Raw genomic sequence first — 17,459 nt, forward strand, 5'->3', positions numbered from 1 at the left:
TCCGAACAGGCTGCCCCTTCGGGAGGATCTTCTGTCACAGCAGGAGGGGAGAGGTCTCCACCAGAACCTGTCCACCCTCTGCCTCCTTGCATGGAGATTGAGTGGCGACAGTTGACTGCTTTTCACACTCCTCCCGAAATCTGTGACGTTATTCTGGTAGCCAGGCGTCCCTCCGCAAAATCGGTTTTGAGTCTGTTGACCCCCTGTCTGCCTCCCTTTCTGACATTCTTCTTTTCATTCTCTCTTTGGCCAAGCATGGCTCTGCTCTGGCCACTCTGAAGGGTTACCTTTCGGCCCTTTCTGCTTTTCTACTTTTGCCAGATCAGCTGTCACTTTTTAAATTCTCTATTGTACATAGATTTCTGAAGGGGATTACTCATTCGTTCCCCCCTTCACCCTTCATCATGCCCCAGTGGGACCTTAACTTGGTTCTCACCTATTTGATGTGTGCACCTTTCAAACCAATGCACAATTGCCCCCTCCGTCTGCTTACTATCAAAACAGCCTTCTTAGTGGCAATAACTTATGCCAGGAGGGTGAGCGAATTGCAGACTCTATCATCTCAGCCGCCTTACCTGACCATCTTTACAGACAAAGTAGTGCTCTGCACTAGGGCTTCTTTTTTACCTAAGGTGGTGACACCTTTCCACCTAGTTCAATCTGTCACCTTGCCCACCTTCTATGCTCCTCCTCATCCTTCTAAGGAAGAAGAACTTCTCTATCGTCTGGACCCAAAAAGAGCATTATTGTTCTACCTTGATCGCACTGAAGAGTTCCGGGTGGATGACCAACTCTTTGTAGGGTTCGTTGGAGCAAAGAAGGGATGTGCTGTGCAGAATAGAACCATCTCACATTGGGTCATCCTCTGCATCAAAATAGGTTATGCTTTGGCAAAGAAACAACCTCCAGAAGGTCTTGGAGCTCATTCAACAAGGGCTAAGGCAGCCACCACAGGGTGGTGTTCCAGTCCTTGACTGCTGCCAGGCGGCTACGTGGGCATCCCTGCACACATTAGCCAGACATTGTTGCCTGGACAATCAAGTCCGAAGGGAAGTCCTCTTTGTCGGTTCAGTGCTACAGGTTTTTCTGGTCTGACACGTTTCCGCAGTCCCTCCTCTGAGGATGGTATTGCTTGGGTATCTCTTCTAAGGTAAGGAATCTGCAGATAAATGTCTCTATCAGACGGACAAGTTACTTACCTTCGGTAACGCCTTATCAGGTAGAGACATGATCTAGCCGCAGATTCCTTACCGACCCACCCATCCTCCCAGCACTGTGGATATGTTTTTCGTGTCAGGGCTGTTCCTCTTCAGGGCCCTACTTGTTTTTTTAACACAGCATGGTCAGTTACTTCATGGCTCCGCGCTTCTGGCTTGGAAAGCTGTGAAAAGTACTGACGTCAGCGCGCCAGGTGGCGCATATATAGACAAATTGTACGTCATGGCGACAAACCCTACGCCTTCGACGTCACACAGAGTCGAACCACGCAACATATCGGCGTGCAGGGCTAGTGCTATCAAATATCCTTTGGATCAAGTCTGGCACCTGAAAGTTTTAAGGTAAGGAATCTGCAGCTAGATCATGTCTCTACCATATATGGCGCAATTGAATGTAAGTAACTAGTTCATTGAGGACACAAGTTGCTGTCTACTTTGATGTGCCAGATGGCGAGTGTTGAAAAGTGAGAAAATGTCACACAGAAAATGGAGCATGATGTGAGCTATTGCAAGTCATACAATTCAGGGGAGGACAACCCTCACCTGATTAAAACATTGTTCAAATTCGGGACACAAAGTAATAAACCTTTCTAGAACTCTACCTTTGCTCAACCACCTTACTTCGGTATGCCACAACAGGTCCGCATATTTAGTTTCTGCATCCTGCAGCAATAATTTGAAAAGTCTGTGGTTGAGTGCTTTTTCTCAAATACAATTAACAATTCTTACTACTTACTTCATAACATCATTTAATCGTCCTTGTTTTATTTTTGCGCACAGGATGTCCCATCTGCAGGATATTTACAAGATTGTTAAATGTGAGGTGATGAGATTGGAAGAAATTATACATTCATGCAAGTATGCAACGTGCAGCCAGAGGATATCCGCTGACATCTTGGACAGAGAGTATTATTGTCCCAATTTCTTTTTTTTTTTTTAAAGGGGACAGGGGGATGCAAGATGCTATTGTCCAATATCCTTCCTCGATTTCTCTGCAAAACTAATAGCCAGAGTCCTACTAAAAAGGCTGGAATCATGGGCCACAGATAATCAGATCCTAACAGACACACAATATGGTTCTAGAAGAGATGTGGGCACCATGGAACAATGTATTAACCTTCATTTGCCCATCAGCAAACAGACCCTGGCAAAAGAGGGCCACATTCATTTATGTTTTGCTGATTTGAGCACTGCTTTTGACTTGGTTAATCATGCCACACCCTGGCAGTCACTGGTTAAGATGGAGGCCCCTGCTGAGATTGTGAATATTTTGTCGCAGCTATATATGCACAGTTAACATCAAGGGTACGTTATGGGCCAAGGAGAGAAGTTACATCACGGTTTAAAATAACCTGAGGAATTCGGCAAGGCTGAATCCTTGCCCCTCTTTTTTTCTCATTATATATTAACCCCTTCAGCGCGGCGCGGATTTCCGCGCCACGCTGAAGGTTCCGTGCGCGGGCGGGGCCATGACGGAACGGTTCCGTCATGCGCACAGCGCAACCGACGTGCATGACGGAACCGCTCCGTCATGCGCGTCGAAGGGGTTAATGGGGTAGATGAGTTTTTGCAATAGATGAATGCAGATGCTCCTAAAATTGGCCAACGTCGAACACTGGTAATCCTGTACGCTGATAACGGCTTAATGGTCTCCAGCACTTGAAAGACGGTTTCACCACGTACATGGAGGACAAGGATATGAAAATTAATTTAAAGACAACCTTTACCATGACGTGTGGGAAAGGGAGAACCAAGAAGAAAACTCATCATATTAGGGGAGTAGCACTTGCCGCAACAGAAAGTATTACATATTTAGGTGTGAATTTCTCTAGTAATGGTCAATGGGGAACTCACGTAAATGTAGCAAAACTGAAGCTCTTTTTAGGTTTGCATCAAAAATTGGTGATAAGCCCATTAGAGAGCTTTTGACTATATAGAAATATATGAATATATATATATTGTAAATTGTTGCAGACACAGGAAAATCTTTTCCTATGCAGACTATTAGCAGTGCCCTGTTCAACCTCCTCTTATATTGATCATAAGGAATTAGGAGTCCCCTATTTAGAGGATGGCTTGCAGACAAGCCCCATCATACTCTTGTGTTCACTAAAGAGATAAAAACAGACTGTCTTACTCCTGAATATAGAGCAAGAATACCTTGGCTAGCTTATGTAAACAGTTTGTTAAAGGAGGTGAATGGGAAATTGCGCATTGATGAGCCAGAGGGAGTATTACAATTTAATAAGAAATATTTAAAATCTGTTCTGACTGGGAAAAGGATGGCCGATGGAGAAAAAAGAGAGTATGTCAAACCAACATCTCAGGCCCCATGCAGTCAAATGCCCAGACCTACCTCATCTTAGTACCAAATATTCAGCACAGATTTTATTCAACAAGACTACGAATAGGCACATTGCACATTTTGGTTGCTTTTACGTAGATGGGCTGTTGCCCTTAAAAGTTCCCCAAATGCCCATGTAACGGCAAGTCCAGCCTGACTACATTACATTTTTATTTTACTTTTTTGTAAACTCTATAGGGATCTGAGAAAACAAATATTTATTATAAAGATGCCTTTAATTTTATCCGAAATCTAAATACTGTGAACCTATGCTATTGAGTTTCTGGTTTTTATGCCAGTCAAAGAAGGAAACGTCTACTATACCTGGACATTTTAAGATATCAAAATGAATAGTCTGTTTATTATTTCTCTTCTGATGTTTATGACTGCCTTTTAACTTGATGACCATTGAGTTGACGCCTAGCCTGGTATCTGGTGTCATGCACCTGAACATCTAACTGTCCACGTATGAAATAATTTTTACGGATTTTAATAGAATTTTTATTAAGATCTTTTTTTTTTTTAAATAAAAAATAAAATAAAATTTGTTTACGGCCTACAAGTGCAGCATACCGCCCTCTATCATCATGGATCACATCGTCCACCTCCAACGGGAGAGAGGCTCTAATCAAGATGCCCACCCCACGTGAGCCAGAAGTGAAACCAGAGTGCACAACGAGACGATACCCCCTCCTATTCATAGCATGGAAAGAATTCCCAATTAGATGCGTTTCCTGCAGAAAGGCAATATCTGTCGACAGCCATTTCAAAAGCTGCAGCACTACTCCACGTTTAATCCTATCCCCCAAGCCATTCACATTCCACGAGAGTACTCTCAATCCCCTACCCCCATCCCATCCCCGCGCACAATGTATGTAGAACATTCAAACATTCACCAACTCCCCCCCCCCTCCCCACCAACCTTCCCGTTACAACTCCCCCCACCCTGCACCCCTGCGTGAGCCCATGTAGCCCCCCCAACTTGCAGTGTGCCTGTCGCCCTAACATTAACTACGCTACAAAAAGAAAACCCAGAGGAGGAAAGAGCCTCACTGAGCACCCCACAACCCCCGGGCATTGAAGGATAAGGCGCTGAATAGAAACACCAAACCAAAATATGGAAGTGTCATCACAATAGTCTGTCACCGGGAACCAAAAGTCTATTCCTGTCCAGCCGAGCCCACTCTGTTCCCTTCGGTCTGTCCCTCTCGACGTCGTTGCTGAGGCAGGGTATCAAGCCAGTCTCCAACCTCCTCCGGCCGATCAAAGAAGTATGTCCGGTCCTCAAACTCAACACGCAACCTGGCCGGAAAAAGCATCGCATATTTCAGGTCCATGTCTCTCAGTCGCCGTTTGACACCCATGAACTCCTGTCGCTGCTTTTGGACCAATTGTGTGAAGTCCGGGTAGAAACTTATATGAGTGTTCTCGAACTTCGTCGGCCCACTCACACTCTAGGCCTGCAGTATAGCATCCCTGTCCCTGCAATGAAAAATTCTGGCGATGATGGGCCGTGGGGGAGCGCCCGGTTTGGGCTTACCACCCGGAACTCTATGGGCCCGCTCAACCGCAAAGAATTTACTCAAGCCTTTGGGTGCGAGATGGTTGATCACAAGGTCTTCCACGAAGAGGTCAGCCGCAGGGACCTCCGATTTCTCCGGCACCCCGATTATGCGCACATTATTCCGCCGAGCCCTACTTTCATAATCCTCCAGTCGACGGACAGACAAAGCAGTGGACATCCGCAGATTACGGACCTCGGCTTGCAGGTCAGACATGTCCGTTACCAGACTCGACGTCGTCAGACCCAAGGATTTGACCTTTTCATTCGTTTGTGAAAGGTCCGCTCTGACTAGTTTAACGTCGATCAAAACTGTGTCCAATTTATGGGCCAATGTATCGAATCGCTGGCCGACCGCCGCTTTCATCTCATCGATGGCACCCATGACGTCCTGCAATGTTAACTCCGTTGACGATCCCGGGCCATCCTTGGGTCTCTTCGGCGACTTATGCGGGCCACCAGGGGAACCTCTCGACTGGGTATAGCGGTCCATGTTGTTAGCTTGGGTATCAGCTCCCCGCCTAGTCGTCTTGGATTTTTGCTTATCTCCGTCCAATCTAGCCGCCATTGTCTGATGGTCGCCAAGGGTGTCGGCCACCAACACGATGAGCGATCCCCGGAGAACCAATCTAGGGAGCCTCGGCGATCCCAAAAGGTAGTCCCGGCTAGTGTCCAAGAGCAGGCAGGATACCCAATCGTCCCACTATAAATGTGTGCTGACAATCCAAGGCCCCTCAGTTTCAGCGAGGAGACCCGAAACCGAAAGTGAAAGTAGGGGGTGCGCACCGGCCCAAGTCCTGCATGCCGTTGTTGTTCACTTTCTGCCCGGGCACCATGCCAACTCGAGTCCGGGGCCAAGGCCCGGAGTAGGCCGCCAACTTGGATCGATACCATTCCGGTTCCCGATGTCCGATTTGAATTTGGACAGCAGGTATCACCTCCACGTAGGTTCGCCCGTAGAAGCCCGTCGATAGAATCAGGATAAATTCAGGATAGACGTGGGAAGTTGTGGAGGCCCAGGGGAGCCCTGTGCCTACGCGGCCATCTTGGTTGCGCGCTAGCAAGATTTTTTTTAATTGTTATCTCTGCAATTCTTTTATGGATATTTTATCTGAATAACTATTTATTAGGTTTGATTTGGTTGCTTGTTCCAAATAGCGCTCCAAAACCATTAATTCAGCCATATCAGCTACATCGTTTGACTCAATCAATCAATCAGAATCTTAATTTTGGGCAAGGATATTGATCATAAAGGCACGTACAAAACAATAGGCAATTGACATTAAACAATATAAAAGTTAAAACCACAATATTCAGATAAAAAAACACAATCCAAACCCACATAAAAGAAGGCTAAAAATAGGTAAAATATCAGTTAAAACAGCAAGGAGTTGGGGAACGTTACAGCATTCTTTGGGGATAAGCCTGTTCTAAAGCAGATGTCCTGAGTTGGCAATGGCTGAAGATAAGGAAATGCTGCTCTACATTTCTTTATCTTAGCTTTCCGAAGAGCTGGAATACATAAACCCATTGTCAAGTCTCTATAGTACCTGCAAAAAAACAGGAAGTGCAGTAAGGTTTGATCAGATGATTAGTTGCAAGGACGACGACAAATAGTAGAGACATTATGCTTACTGATGAAGGGCGAAAGCACAGTTTCCATTTCACAGAGCCCAGACAAAATCTAGTGAGGAATTACAGTTCCCTGGGGCTTTTAACCCACTCTAGATAGGGTTCTTTTCCAGGACATGTTTTAATCTCACATGTTGTTTATAAGACTCTGAGGAAGAAAAGACCAAATTTCTTACCCTGGACCGTTCCAAAAGCAAATTTTCCTTGACCCACCTCTTATCCTCCTTCGTGATGAATATAGGGTCATTAAAACAACTGGGTCTATCAAGTCTAGAGAGGTAATTTTGTACGTATTTTATCCAGGGCAACAAACAGCTCCAGGCACACTGCAGACATTCCTCAATTACAGCTCTACTGAGGGAAGCCTTGGCGTTAGAAACAGATTGAACACCAGAGTGACAAAGGAGCTAGCTTAATACAATCTTCAACATGATCTAGGAAAGCTCCCCATGCACCTTAATATTACTACAGGTGGGGAACCCCTTAAAGTTTACACAGCACCCTGTTTTCTTCCGATTGCAGGTTGCCCGTATTCAAGCAACCTTAGATCCCAGCACCATAAGCCAAAACAAGAACACATCTGCGAATATAGATCTAGAGAAGCGGACGAATGGGCTTGTTCCCTATACTTGTAGAGACTTTAAAAATCGACCCAGTGGCGCATGTAAAGCTGGAACACCTGTTAACCATTCAAGAGGACCAACTAAGATTTTCATCAAATGTAATACCTAATTAGGGGAATGATCACACTTGCTCTAATCGATAGGCCTTAATATGAATTGTACGGGTCTTCATGGTCCTAGGGCCACAAACCATTTTAACATTTTAGATCTATTAGTTTCCAAGTTGAGACCCTCCATGAAGTCGACAAAGACATCAATGAGAATCTTAATCCCATTGAAAGTGAATCAGAACATTCCCCGTTTTTCCCATACCTCACCCTGGCCTGGAGATTCAGGTGCAGCTCTCTCAAGAACTGTACTAATCCCTTCTCCACACCCATTTCAATAATATGGTCCCACAACTTGGATCTATTAACGCTATCAAAGGCGCTAGACAGATCCATAAATGTGAGGTGAATAGCACTTCGCTTAAGTAGTTTGTACTTGCTAACTGTGAGGAGGAAATTAATACATTGATCAATCGTCCCCAGGCCGTAGCGGAATACAATCTGGACCTTCAACAAAACTTTATTCTCACTAATTCACGATTCCAGCCTTTCAAGTATGATATGACTGACAATTTTAACAGAGGAATATAAAAGAGAAATAGGATGTTGACTCATCATCAACAAAGCTGAAGAAAAAGGGACACTTTGACTGCATTGATTACCCGCTCTACAACATTGTCTCTCATTGACTAAATTCTGCTTCCACATGTGGAATCACACAGTTGTAATGCCCCTATTTCCTTCATAATGTTAGATTTATTAGAATAATTGAAAAATAAAACGTCTGTTGGTGAAAGAAAACATTTCGTAACCAGCTCTGCATCTATAAATGGATTTTTTATGTTTTGCAAGCAAGTAGCATATTTTGAAAGGTGCATAAGTTACAGTCTCAGATCCTTTCATCTGACACAGAAAGAGCTTTTTTGGGATAAAAAGGCTTGCTTCAGTGATGCCACTTTCACAGAACATCTCTTTGATGACATTGTGAAGAATGCCAGGTTTTAATGTGCCGTTTCAGGTTATATCTTTTGAGGACATTAACCTTTTCCTTTTTTTGTAAATATATTTGTTCATTTTAAAACAAAACCAACTGACAGATACAGAATGTAAGCATCCTCAGATACCATTTTGGCATTTAAGCAAGTCCAAAGTCTCTAGTAACTTACATAGTCACGGGCTGCAGTTGTAGATATCAGTTCAGTCAATCAGCACATGATGTCGCACACCCTCTCCGGTGTGATAAATGGTCAGGTATATCAGCCCACATGTGATAAAGACTACAATAGTAACGATTGAGGTACATATTTGAAAAAATAACCAACTAAAAACACCGCCCACCCACAGAGTCCCCTCTCCGCTTCCCCCAGCGTGGCACATAGGGCAGATAAATCTAAGAACAACAGCAATTGGGCATAGCAAACCATTCTACTGCATAATAGTCATACTTTCCACTGGATGGCAGTAAAGGCCTATAGTAAAACAATGAGTGACTATGGGTTACAGCTGGTCCCTCGTGTGTGTTAACCAAGCAGTCATCAATTTAGGTCGTTCGTATCGCTAGTGGTGGAGTCCACATCTGATCCTGTCTCTGAAATCTTCCAAAATAGTGTTAGCGCTTCCCAAGCCCTTGCAGCTTCTAAGGCTTTTTCGCTATGCGCGCGACTAGCCGCCTGCAGCCTAGCAGTACCCTCGCACTCTGCCCATCTGAGAAAGACAGTCCTCCACCTCCGGAAACTCGGACTCCGCTTAGATTTCCAGTGTGCTGTAATCTCTCGTTTGGCTAACAAAGGGCCCAAATCCAAAAACTTGCTTGTGATCTTGGTTTTGGAGGTGTGAGGAAACCAGTGGAGTAAGCAGGGGCCTGGTGCTATTTCAACATTTCTCTCAGTGATATCACATACCAGCTCTAACACTTCTCCCCAGTAAGTAGTCAGCTTGGGACAATTCCAGAGCGTGTGACGGAGATCCGTCTCTTCCTTGCTGCATCTCGGGCAGAGTGCTGTGGTCACATTATAGTATTTGTTAAGTTTTGCTGGAGTCAGGTACGCCCTATGCAAAATAAAAAATGGAACCATCTGGAATCGAGCATTTCTAGTGCATTTCCAAGGTCTTTCGATCAATTCAGCCCACACCTTCTCAGGGATCTCTCCGCTCATGTCCTCCTCCCATTTCTGCTTCAGCTCCACCAGTCGAGTGAGTCTCTCTTGCGTCACCCGCCGATGTAAACACGCGACTGCCTTGATGGTACCCGCCGCTAGTACTCCATATTGGCAAACCATGGAGGTCCGTGGTTCAGAAAGGCCCTCCCCCCAGTGTATTTGAATGGCCGCTACTTGGGCCGAATGGAGCAAATAGTCGCCGCGAGGCAGATCATGTCGATCCCCCAGAGTCTCAAATGGTAAAAGTGCATTGTTCAACATACAGATCCACTAACGCTGTTAGCCCCAGGTCGCTCCACTGGTTGAGCGCCGACCAATTACCCCCGTGTGGAAGTATCGTGCACATGGTGATGGGGATCTCGGGGGGCATAGGGGCGCGCAATCTGCACCCTCTTCTGGCTTCTGTTCCAACACAACCGAAATGTTTTAAATTCAGTGGGGAGTGTTTTGAGTCGCAACGGTTTCTGTAAGATAATGCACGACAATATTTGTTTGGGCACCCGTCCATCTTTCCTCTCGCCCACTCCCCGGAATTCCAGAGCCACCGCTTGGGTAAGCCATTGCAATTGGGCCGCCAGGTAATAAGACTCAAAGTCCGGTACCGCCAGTCCACCCTCCCCTCTTGGGCGCGATAGGGTCTTCAGGGCCACTCGTCGTCTGCCAACGAGCCAAAGAAAGCCCGTGACCATTGTTTGAAGTCGTTTAAAAAATGTTGCCGGGAGCCAGATGGGAAGGGTGCTAAAATTATACAGGAGCCTAGGTGATGCCACCATCTTAAGCAAGGCCACTTGGCCCGCCACAGACAGCAGGAGCGTTCTCCAAATCTCCATGCTGCCCTGAAGCCCCCTGATAGTGCTACCCACATTGCCCTCCAACAGATCTGACTGCACATGATAAATACGGGTCCCCAGGTAAGTCAAACAATTATATTCCCAGTGCACACCATTAGTAATCAGAGGACCCTCCCCCAGCGGGCCTGTGGGAAACAGGCAAGACTTCTCTCAATTCACCTTAAGGCCCGCCACCAGCTCGAGATCTTGAAGCAAACGTTTCGCCCCAAGGAGGGCAGCTCTCGTGTCTGCCAAAAACATGAGAAGATCATCTGCATAGAGCACGATGTACTGGATACTACCATGTACATCGAGACCCTTGTATCGACTCCCCGTCCTGGCTTGGGCCGCCAAGGGCTCAATAGCCAATGCAAATAACAGTGGGGATAGTGGGCATCCCTGATGCGTCCCTCGGCTCACCGCACATGTGCCTGAGATCAAACCCCCCATCTTAACGCATGCCGTGGAGAAACTATATAACAATGCCGTCCAGCTCACAAAGTCCTCCCCTAGGCCAAATGCGCGCATAACCTGAAATAGGTAAGGCCATTCTAAGCTAGCAAAAGCCTTTTCGATGTCCACCGAAAAAATGGCAGCGGGTGTCTTCGAGTATGTATCGGCTCCCAAAATGCGGAGTAACCGTCGCACATTAACAGCCGTGTTCTGCTTCAGGATGAATCCTGCCTGGCCTTCGTGGAACAAATGGGCCATATGGGGGAGCAAACGGGACGCCAATATCCGACTCAGGATCTTATAATCGGTAGGAAGCATGGACAGTGGCCGGTATGCAGTTCTATCAGAGGGTGACTTCCCTGGTTTCAATAAGGGGATTATTATCGCTTCACGGGTAGTGACTGGAAGATGTCCCGTTTTCTTTGCCTCATTATAGAGGGTCACTGATTTGGGTGCTAACAGATCAATATAAGTTAGATAGAACTCAACCGGTAGCCCATCTGCTCTGGGGGTCTTCTTACGTGCCATATGTTTAATCACACCTCTCACTTCTCCCAACGTGATGACTTAGCCTAGTTGTTCAGCCTCTGAGCTATCAAGCTCTGGGAGATCAGCCCCCGCTAGAAACCCCCCGAGGATGTCCTCGTTCAACACGACCTTGCTCTGGTAAAGCTCAGTGTAATATGCGTGGAACTGCTCATTAATTCCCTGTTGCGTGCTACAAAGTTCTCCCGTCGGGCTATATAATTCTAGTATAGTCGATCCCGCCTCTCTGGGTTGGCCAACCAAGCCAACAGGGTGTCAGATTTGTCACGCTCGATATGAGCGCGTGCTAAATATTTCTTATAGTCGAAACAGCGCAGTCTCTCGACTTCCACTGCTACTGCTTCTCTTGCTTCCAGCAATTCCCTGTGCCTTTGAGGTTGCCCAGGTCGAGCACGTTCCTGGTCTCGTAAGCGCTGGTCTGCAGTACCTATGTCCTGGAGTAGAGTCTTCCGGACCCCAACCACATTGGAAATGCACAGACCCCTCACCACCACTTTAAAGGCATCCCATTTCACAGTGATGGAAGATGCCGTACCCGCATTCTCAAGGAAACACCCCAGTTCCCACTGCCTCCCGAAAAACTAAATCTTCCAAGAGCTCTGGGTTTAAACGCCAATTTGGGATTGCAGGGTGCACCTGAGACCACTGAACCCTAACCAGCAGTGGGTTATGATCTGAAAGTGTCCTGGTGAGATATTCGCTATGCGTGACCGTAGTATGTAGTTCTGGGGAACAGAGTATAGCATCCAATCGAACATGGAGTTCGTGGAGTGCTGAGAAAAAGGAATAGTCTTGTTCAGTCGGTTGATGCGCCCGCCATGTGTCCACCAGTCCCTAGTTCGCCTGCCAGTCCCTCCAGGCCCTAGCTATCTTATGTGTAGGGGCGGTAGGGAGGGGTGGATGAGATCTTTGTAGAAGGACATCAGTGACTGAATTAAAATCCCCACCTGTGATTACAGCGCCGGTCAAGTAAGGTGCCAGATTCCCAGAAAGTTGAGCGAAAAAGGCCGATTGATCAATATTAGGCGCATATACGCTGCCCATCGCAACATCCCTGCCATTAAGCCTGACCATCACATATCTGCCCTCCGGGTCTGTGACCTGCTGCACAAGCTGGAAAGGGACCCCCGCTCTAACCCATATTAATACACACAAAAGCAGAATAAGCAGCATGAAAAACTTAACCTCTCCACCTACGCTGCAAAGCAATACCCTCTTGGCCCGTGATGTGTGTTTCTTGGAGGAAGGCTATTTGAATCCCCCTGCGCACTAGATAAGCGTGTACCTTATAACGGCGGTCCATTGTATGCAGGCTTCTGACATTCTATGATATGCATTTTAAATCCAATAACGATCCCATGGTGAAATCTGCACCCAACAGTCGTACATAATTCTAGCAGTGCCACGCCCGGGCCCCCATAGAACAACCCCAAAGCCCCAACTCCCCCTCCCAAGGATAGTGACTATTGAACGAGCTCCCATTCAAACCTTGGCAAACTAAAACTAAGGGAAACCTCCGACTAATTCAGAGGCAGTAGTGGACGCAACTGACCAGAGACATGTACTCAGTTTGTAGGGCACCAGCTGCAAGGAAGCAAAACTAGCTCAGGGACCTTATACATAATATGACAATAATGAGAAGAAATGGACAGTCATCAGGATCTAATAACTTTCTCACACAGTATCATCTACGCTTTGGGGTGTTACCACCGGGAGTTTCATACTGCTACCATTCGACATGTCTGAGTCATTGTCTGCTGATTCCTTAGCAGAACCGGCATCATAGTCCGTTGGAGGCGGACTCTGACTCTGCAATAGGGACACCACAGCTTGTAGTGGTGCGGCCCGCTCCTTCGTAGGCTGTGTTGTGCTGGGCTTCACCTGGGCTCTCCTCCGTGATCTTCGTGCTCCGCGTGCTCTGGGAGTCCTGTTCTGCGATCTCATCCCCTTACGGTTCGCATCATTTGTCAGCCCACCTTTGTAGCCTTCTAGCCAGTCCCATGCTTCAGAGGGAGAATCAAAATAGTGAGTGCTGTTGTTGAGCGCAATGCGCAGCCGGGCTGGGAACATTAGGGAGAACTGAAGCCCCTCATCTCTCAGTGCTTTCTTGACCTCCAGATAGGAAGCTCGCTTCCGCTAAACCTCCTGTGTATAATCCGGAAACAGAGTGACCTTACTATTGTCCACCAGGAAGGGACCCTTTGCCCTTGCTCTCTGCAGCAGTATATTCCTGTCCCGGAAATGAAGCAAGCGGGCCACTACCGATCTCGGAGGCCTCCCCGGAGCCAAGGGTCTAGCAGGTACTCTATGAGCTCGTTCCAGAGTGTAAAAGGAGGTCAGCCCCTTGTGGGCCACTACTGATTTGAACCAGCGTTCTAGATAGGACACCATATCACCCCCTTCAGTTCCCTCCGGTAATCCAACCACTCGGACGTTGTTCCACCGATTGCGGCCTTCTGCATCTTCAGCCCTGCATTCCAGGACACTGACCCTGTCTGTGAGGGCACCCAACTCTTGGTCCGTCGCTTTCTGCGCTGGTAGCATTTCTGCCAGAGTGGTCTCATTATGCCTGACCCTATCCGATAGTTTCATATGTTCTTCGCGTAGGAGACCCAGGCCTACCGCCACTGTACTTATATCCTGGTGGAGGGTGGCCTTGGTGTCAGTGATGACGTCAAGTATTTGTTTCAACTGTTGCTGGATTGGGTCTCCTTGGTCCGGCTGCGAGTGCTTGGTCGCACTGTCATCGGGATACAGCGCAGTCCCGGTGGTTTTATTCCTTGGCTTGCCCATGATGGGAGCGTTGCCCGCGGTGGGGGAACCTCCTATCCCTATGCAGGTGTGCGCAGACGTACCGTAGAACACCTCTGGTTGCTGCCTCCCACGTGGAGGTTGCCGCTCTGCTCTCCAGAGCCCAGGAGCGCGCTCAACCGCAGCTGTCTTCCTTAATTACAGGGCCGCTGCTACATCATTAGCGGACGTCAGGCTTCTCCGATCGGCACCTATACCCACTCGAGCCTCGCCCCCGAGCGGCGCTGGCCTTGGCGCCCTGACCTCCTACTCCAGCGCTCACCGTGCTGTCAAACCTGCTCCAGGACCTCCGGTCCCCGCCCGGCAGGACGCCTCTGCAGGGCGCTCGGTGGAAGTCTCTGGGGGCCGTTCAGCAGCGCAGTCTGCGGCCTGCATGCAGCTCCGATCCGGCCGCCAGGAACCTCCATGATCAGCTCCGTGATGCCCTTCTGCTCCCCCAGGTGTTGCGGCAGCAGCAAGATGGTTCGGTACGGCCCCGGTTAGCTCGGGCAGCAGGATAATTGGGCAGCTGGTGCGGAGCTCTTCGCTCACGCTTCCACATTCGTCCCTAGGCAAGCCACGCCCCACCAACATGAACCTTTTCCTTGCAAAGGAAACAAGTAGCTTTCTCTTTAGGACAGTCCACAAAAAGATATTCTTCTTCCAGTGAAGCCTGTAACACCCTGTGTTCACTCTGTATGGATCTGGGCCTTTTGCAAGACTTTGTTACCAGGCTGTATGCCATTTCCGTTGGTTTCCTTATAAACATGGGCAGGAAAACAGAATTTGTGTTCATGACTGATGGTACGACCCCATCTCACGTCTGTTGGCAGGACCCTATCTTACAAACGATGGCACGACCCTGTCTCACAACCAATGACTGTCTCGCAACCAATGGCATGAACCCATCTCACGACCGATGGCACGACCCCGTCTCAGTTACAGAGCTCTGCACACAACCAATTAGGTGATACTTGTGTGCTGCTGTTTACAGGAACATGTTTGAAAAATCAATGTGGTGCTAAAAAATATCGAAATGTCCATATTGAGTGTTCAGTTCTCACTGCGTGTTTTGACAGTGCCCTATTTGCACATATTTAGAGGTAATCAAGCAATTAAGCACAGAACTAGATATTATCGCTTCACAAATGGTACAACTTGGTATCACATTTCTCATGTACAGTTATCCCTACCCGAGAGCATCAGTGGCATGAAGAAAGAAAGAACATGAGACTGCACTTTCTTTATAAAATAAGTTCACATTTGTACAGTGAATCAGCTCCCTCAAATCCCTTTTCCCCTCCCCCAGATGGATAAAATAGTGGCTCAGCAAAATGGCCTGCCATTTGTCTTAGTGAACTGAAGTCTAGAGGCCACATATGACTGCCATTTTACGCATAGTAATATATGAGCTCACCACCACCTTCTCAAACATTACTAGACACTTTTGGTAGGCTGAAATATACAACTTGCACTGACTCATGACTGACTCTCCATTCCCTCTCTTATGAGCAAGCCACAACTGCACACAAGAGCATAAAGTACACTTCTCTCCAATGCACAACTGCTCCACTACTTAGACTAAAAACTGAAAAGAAAAAATAGAAAGTTAACAGTATACAAAAGGCCAATAATTAAATTTACAAAGCCATGCAAATCAAGATTTATGTGGGTTTACATGGGATTTAACCCCAAAGGTAACACAAGTGCAGTGCGCAGTACTCCCTTGCCTTAACTTGCGTGGCGGAGGGATTAATTGGGTGGAGCATGGGCATTGCCGTGCATCCACCTATGTATTTTGATGCAAGACCATATATACTAAAGTCAGTAAACATGGGTTTGTGCCAAAAAGGTCTACCTACCAGAGGTTGGTGTAACAAAGAGAAATATCTTTATTTCCCTTTGTTACTCCCTCTTTGAATATGTGCTTCCTTGTACAGCACACATAAAAACGAAGAATAAGCCTCCAAGAATAGTTTTTGTGCAGAAGGTATTCCTTCTGGAACAAAAACTATTCTGACCACAATTCAGATACGCTTGCATCATGGCACAAGGGTGCTAGGCAGCAGAGTGCTACAAGAGAGCAGAACAGAGCCATATCTTAGTAGCCTTGGCATATTTCTGTTTTTTCCCCTTGACACAATGCAGCAACTCCTCTTTCTGCATTACATCAAAGTTTGATAAATCTACCCCAATGTTTATGCTATGAACCTACCAGTTCTTGGCATTAACAAACCTTTCCGAGAGGAGTCACATTTTACTCAAGTGGGAATAGAGGAGTACTTCAGCAACAATACCCGACATAAACATTCCCAACCAAGAGTTCACATATATTGAGGTTTGACCTTTCCACCCTGGGAGACCCAAGGAAGTATTAGTTCAACAAGTCCTCAGGCACGCTACACATAGCAATGAAGAATGCCTGCTGATTTGAACAAGGGGAGCTACCTTGTTAAGTGAATGGCCCACTTAACATATTAACTTGTCTTTTTTAGAGTGCTTCCTACTAACCTTCTGCTGTTTCTAAGCACTATGCCTGATAGGTGTTACCATTACCAACTTTAGGGAAATTCTGGTAAGTTTCTTCACAAACTGTGAGCCCTCACCTCACTTTTTCTGATGCCAGATAATTTTACGTTGCTTATTTTGGTGCTGCAAACATTTTCATTAAGATCCTGTTTTGAAAGGAAAATAGGTCACAACTTATCACAAGTAGGGCTGCCACTTTTCCTAGAGGAAAGTATTGCCCATTTGTTTAAAGATTCTGCAAAGGCCTGGGTATGATGCTTCAGTGGGACTTCATATGAAGTTTTTCATATTCACTCTTTTTTTTATTTTTTAATAACCAATTTTATTGATTTTATGAGGCAGTGAACAAGGTAACAGCACCAGCTATGATTACAGTTTACAAGACAAGGCAAAGATAAAAACTCATTGCGTCTGTATAGAAAACTGACAAGCACGAAGAAGATATTGACAATCCAACCCCAGTCCTTGGTTGCGCAGTTAAAACAATTTAAAAAACAGTTAGTTCTCCACCACCCCAACCCATTTACCCCACATTCGACAAACTTTTTTCAGGCATCCTCTGGCCGCATAGAGTGGTTGTTTGTGCGCGGCACACCTGTCCACTCCCCTGCGCCAGCGTGCCATTGTTGGAGAAGCCAGGTTCAGCAGTGAGCTGCTATGTCGCTTTTGGCCACCATCAGCGCTGTGCTTAGGAAGAGTTTCTCAGCCCTGGTACCATCCAACCCTTC

At 46.8% G+C, this 17,459-nt stretch overlaps 1 protein-coding gene across 2 annotated transcripts in view; it reads left to right on the forward strand.

Annotated features, from left to right (window-relative positions):
- Positions 1 to 17,459, forward strand: part of PLEKHB2 (pleckstrin homology domain containing B2) — a 340,607-nt gene that overhangs the window by 210,928 nt on the left and 112,220 nt on the right. The window lies entirely within an intron of this gene.

This window comes from Triturus cristatus, chromosome 11, assembly GCF_964204655.1.
Source record: "Triturus cristatus chromosome 11, aTriCri1.1, whole genome shotgun sequence".
In the NCBI taxonomy this organism is placed as follows: domain Eukaryota; kingdom Metazoa; phylum Chordata; class Amphibia; order Caudata; family Salamandridae; genus Triturus; species Triturus cristatus.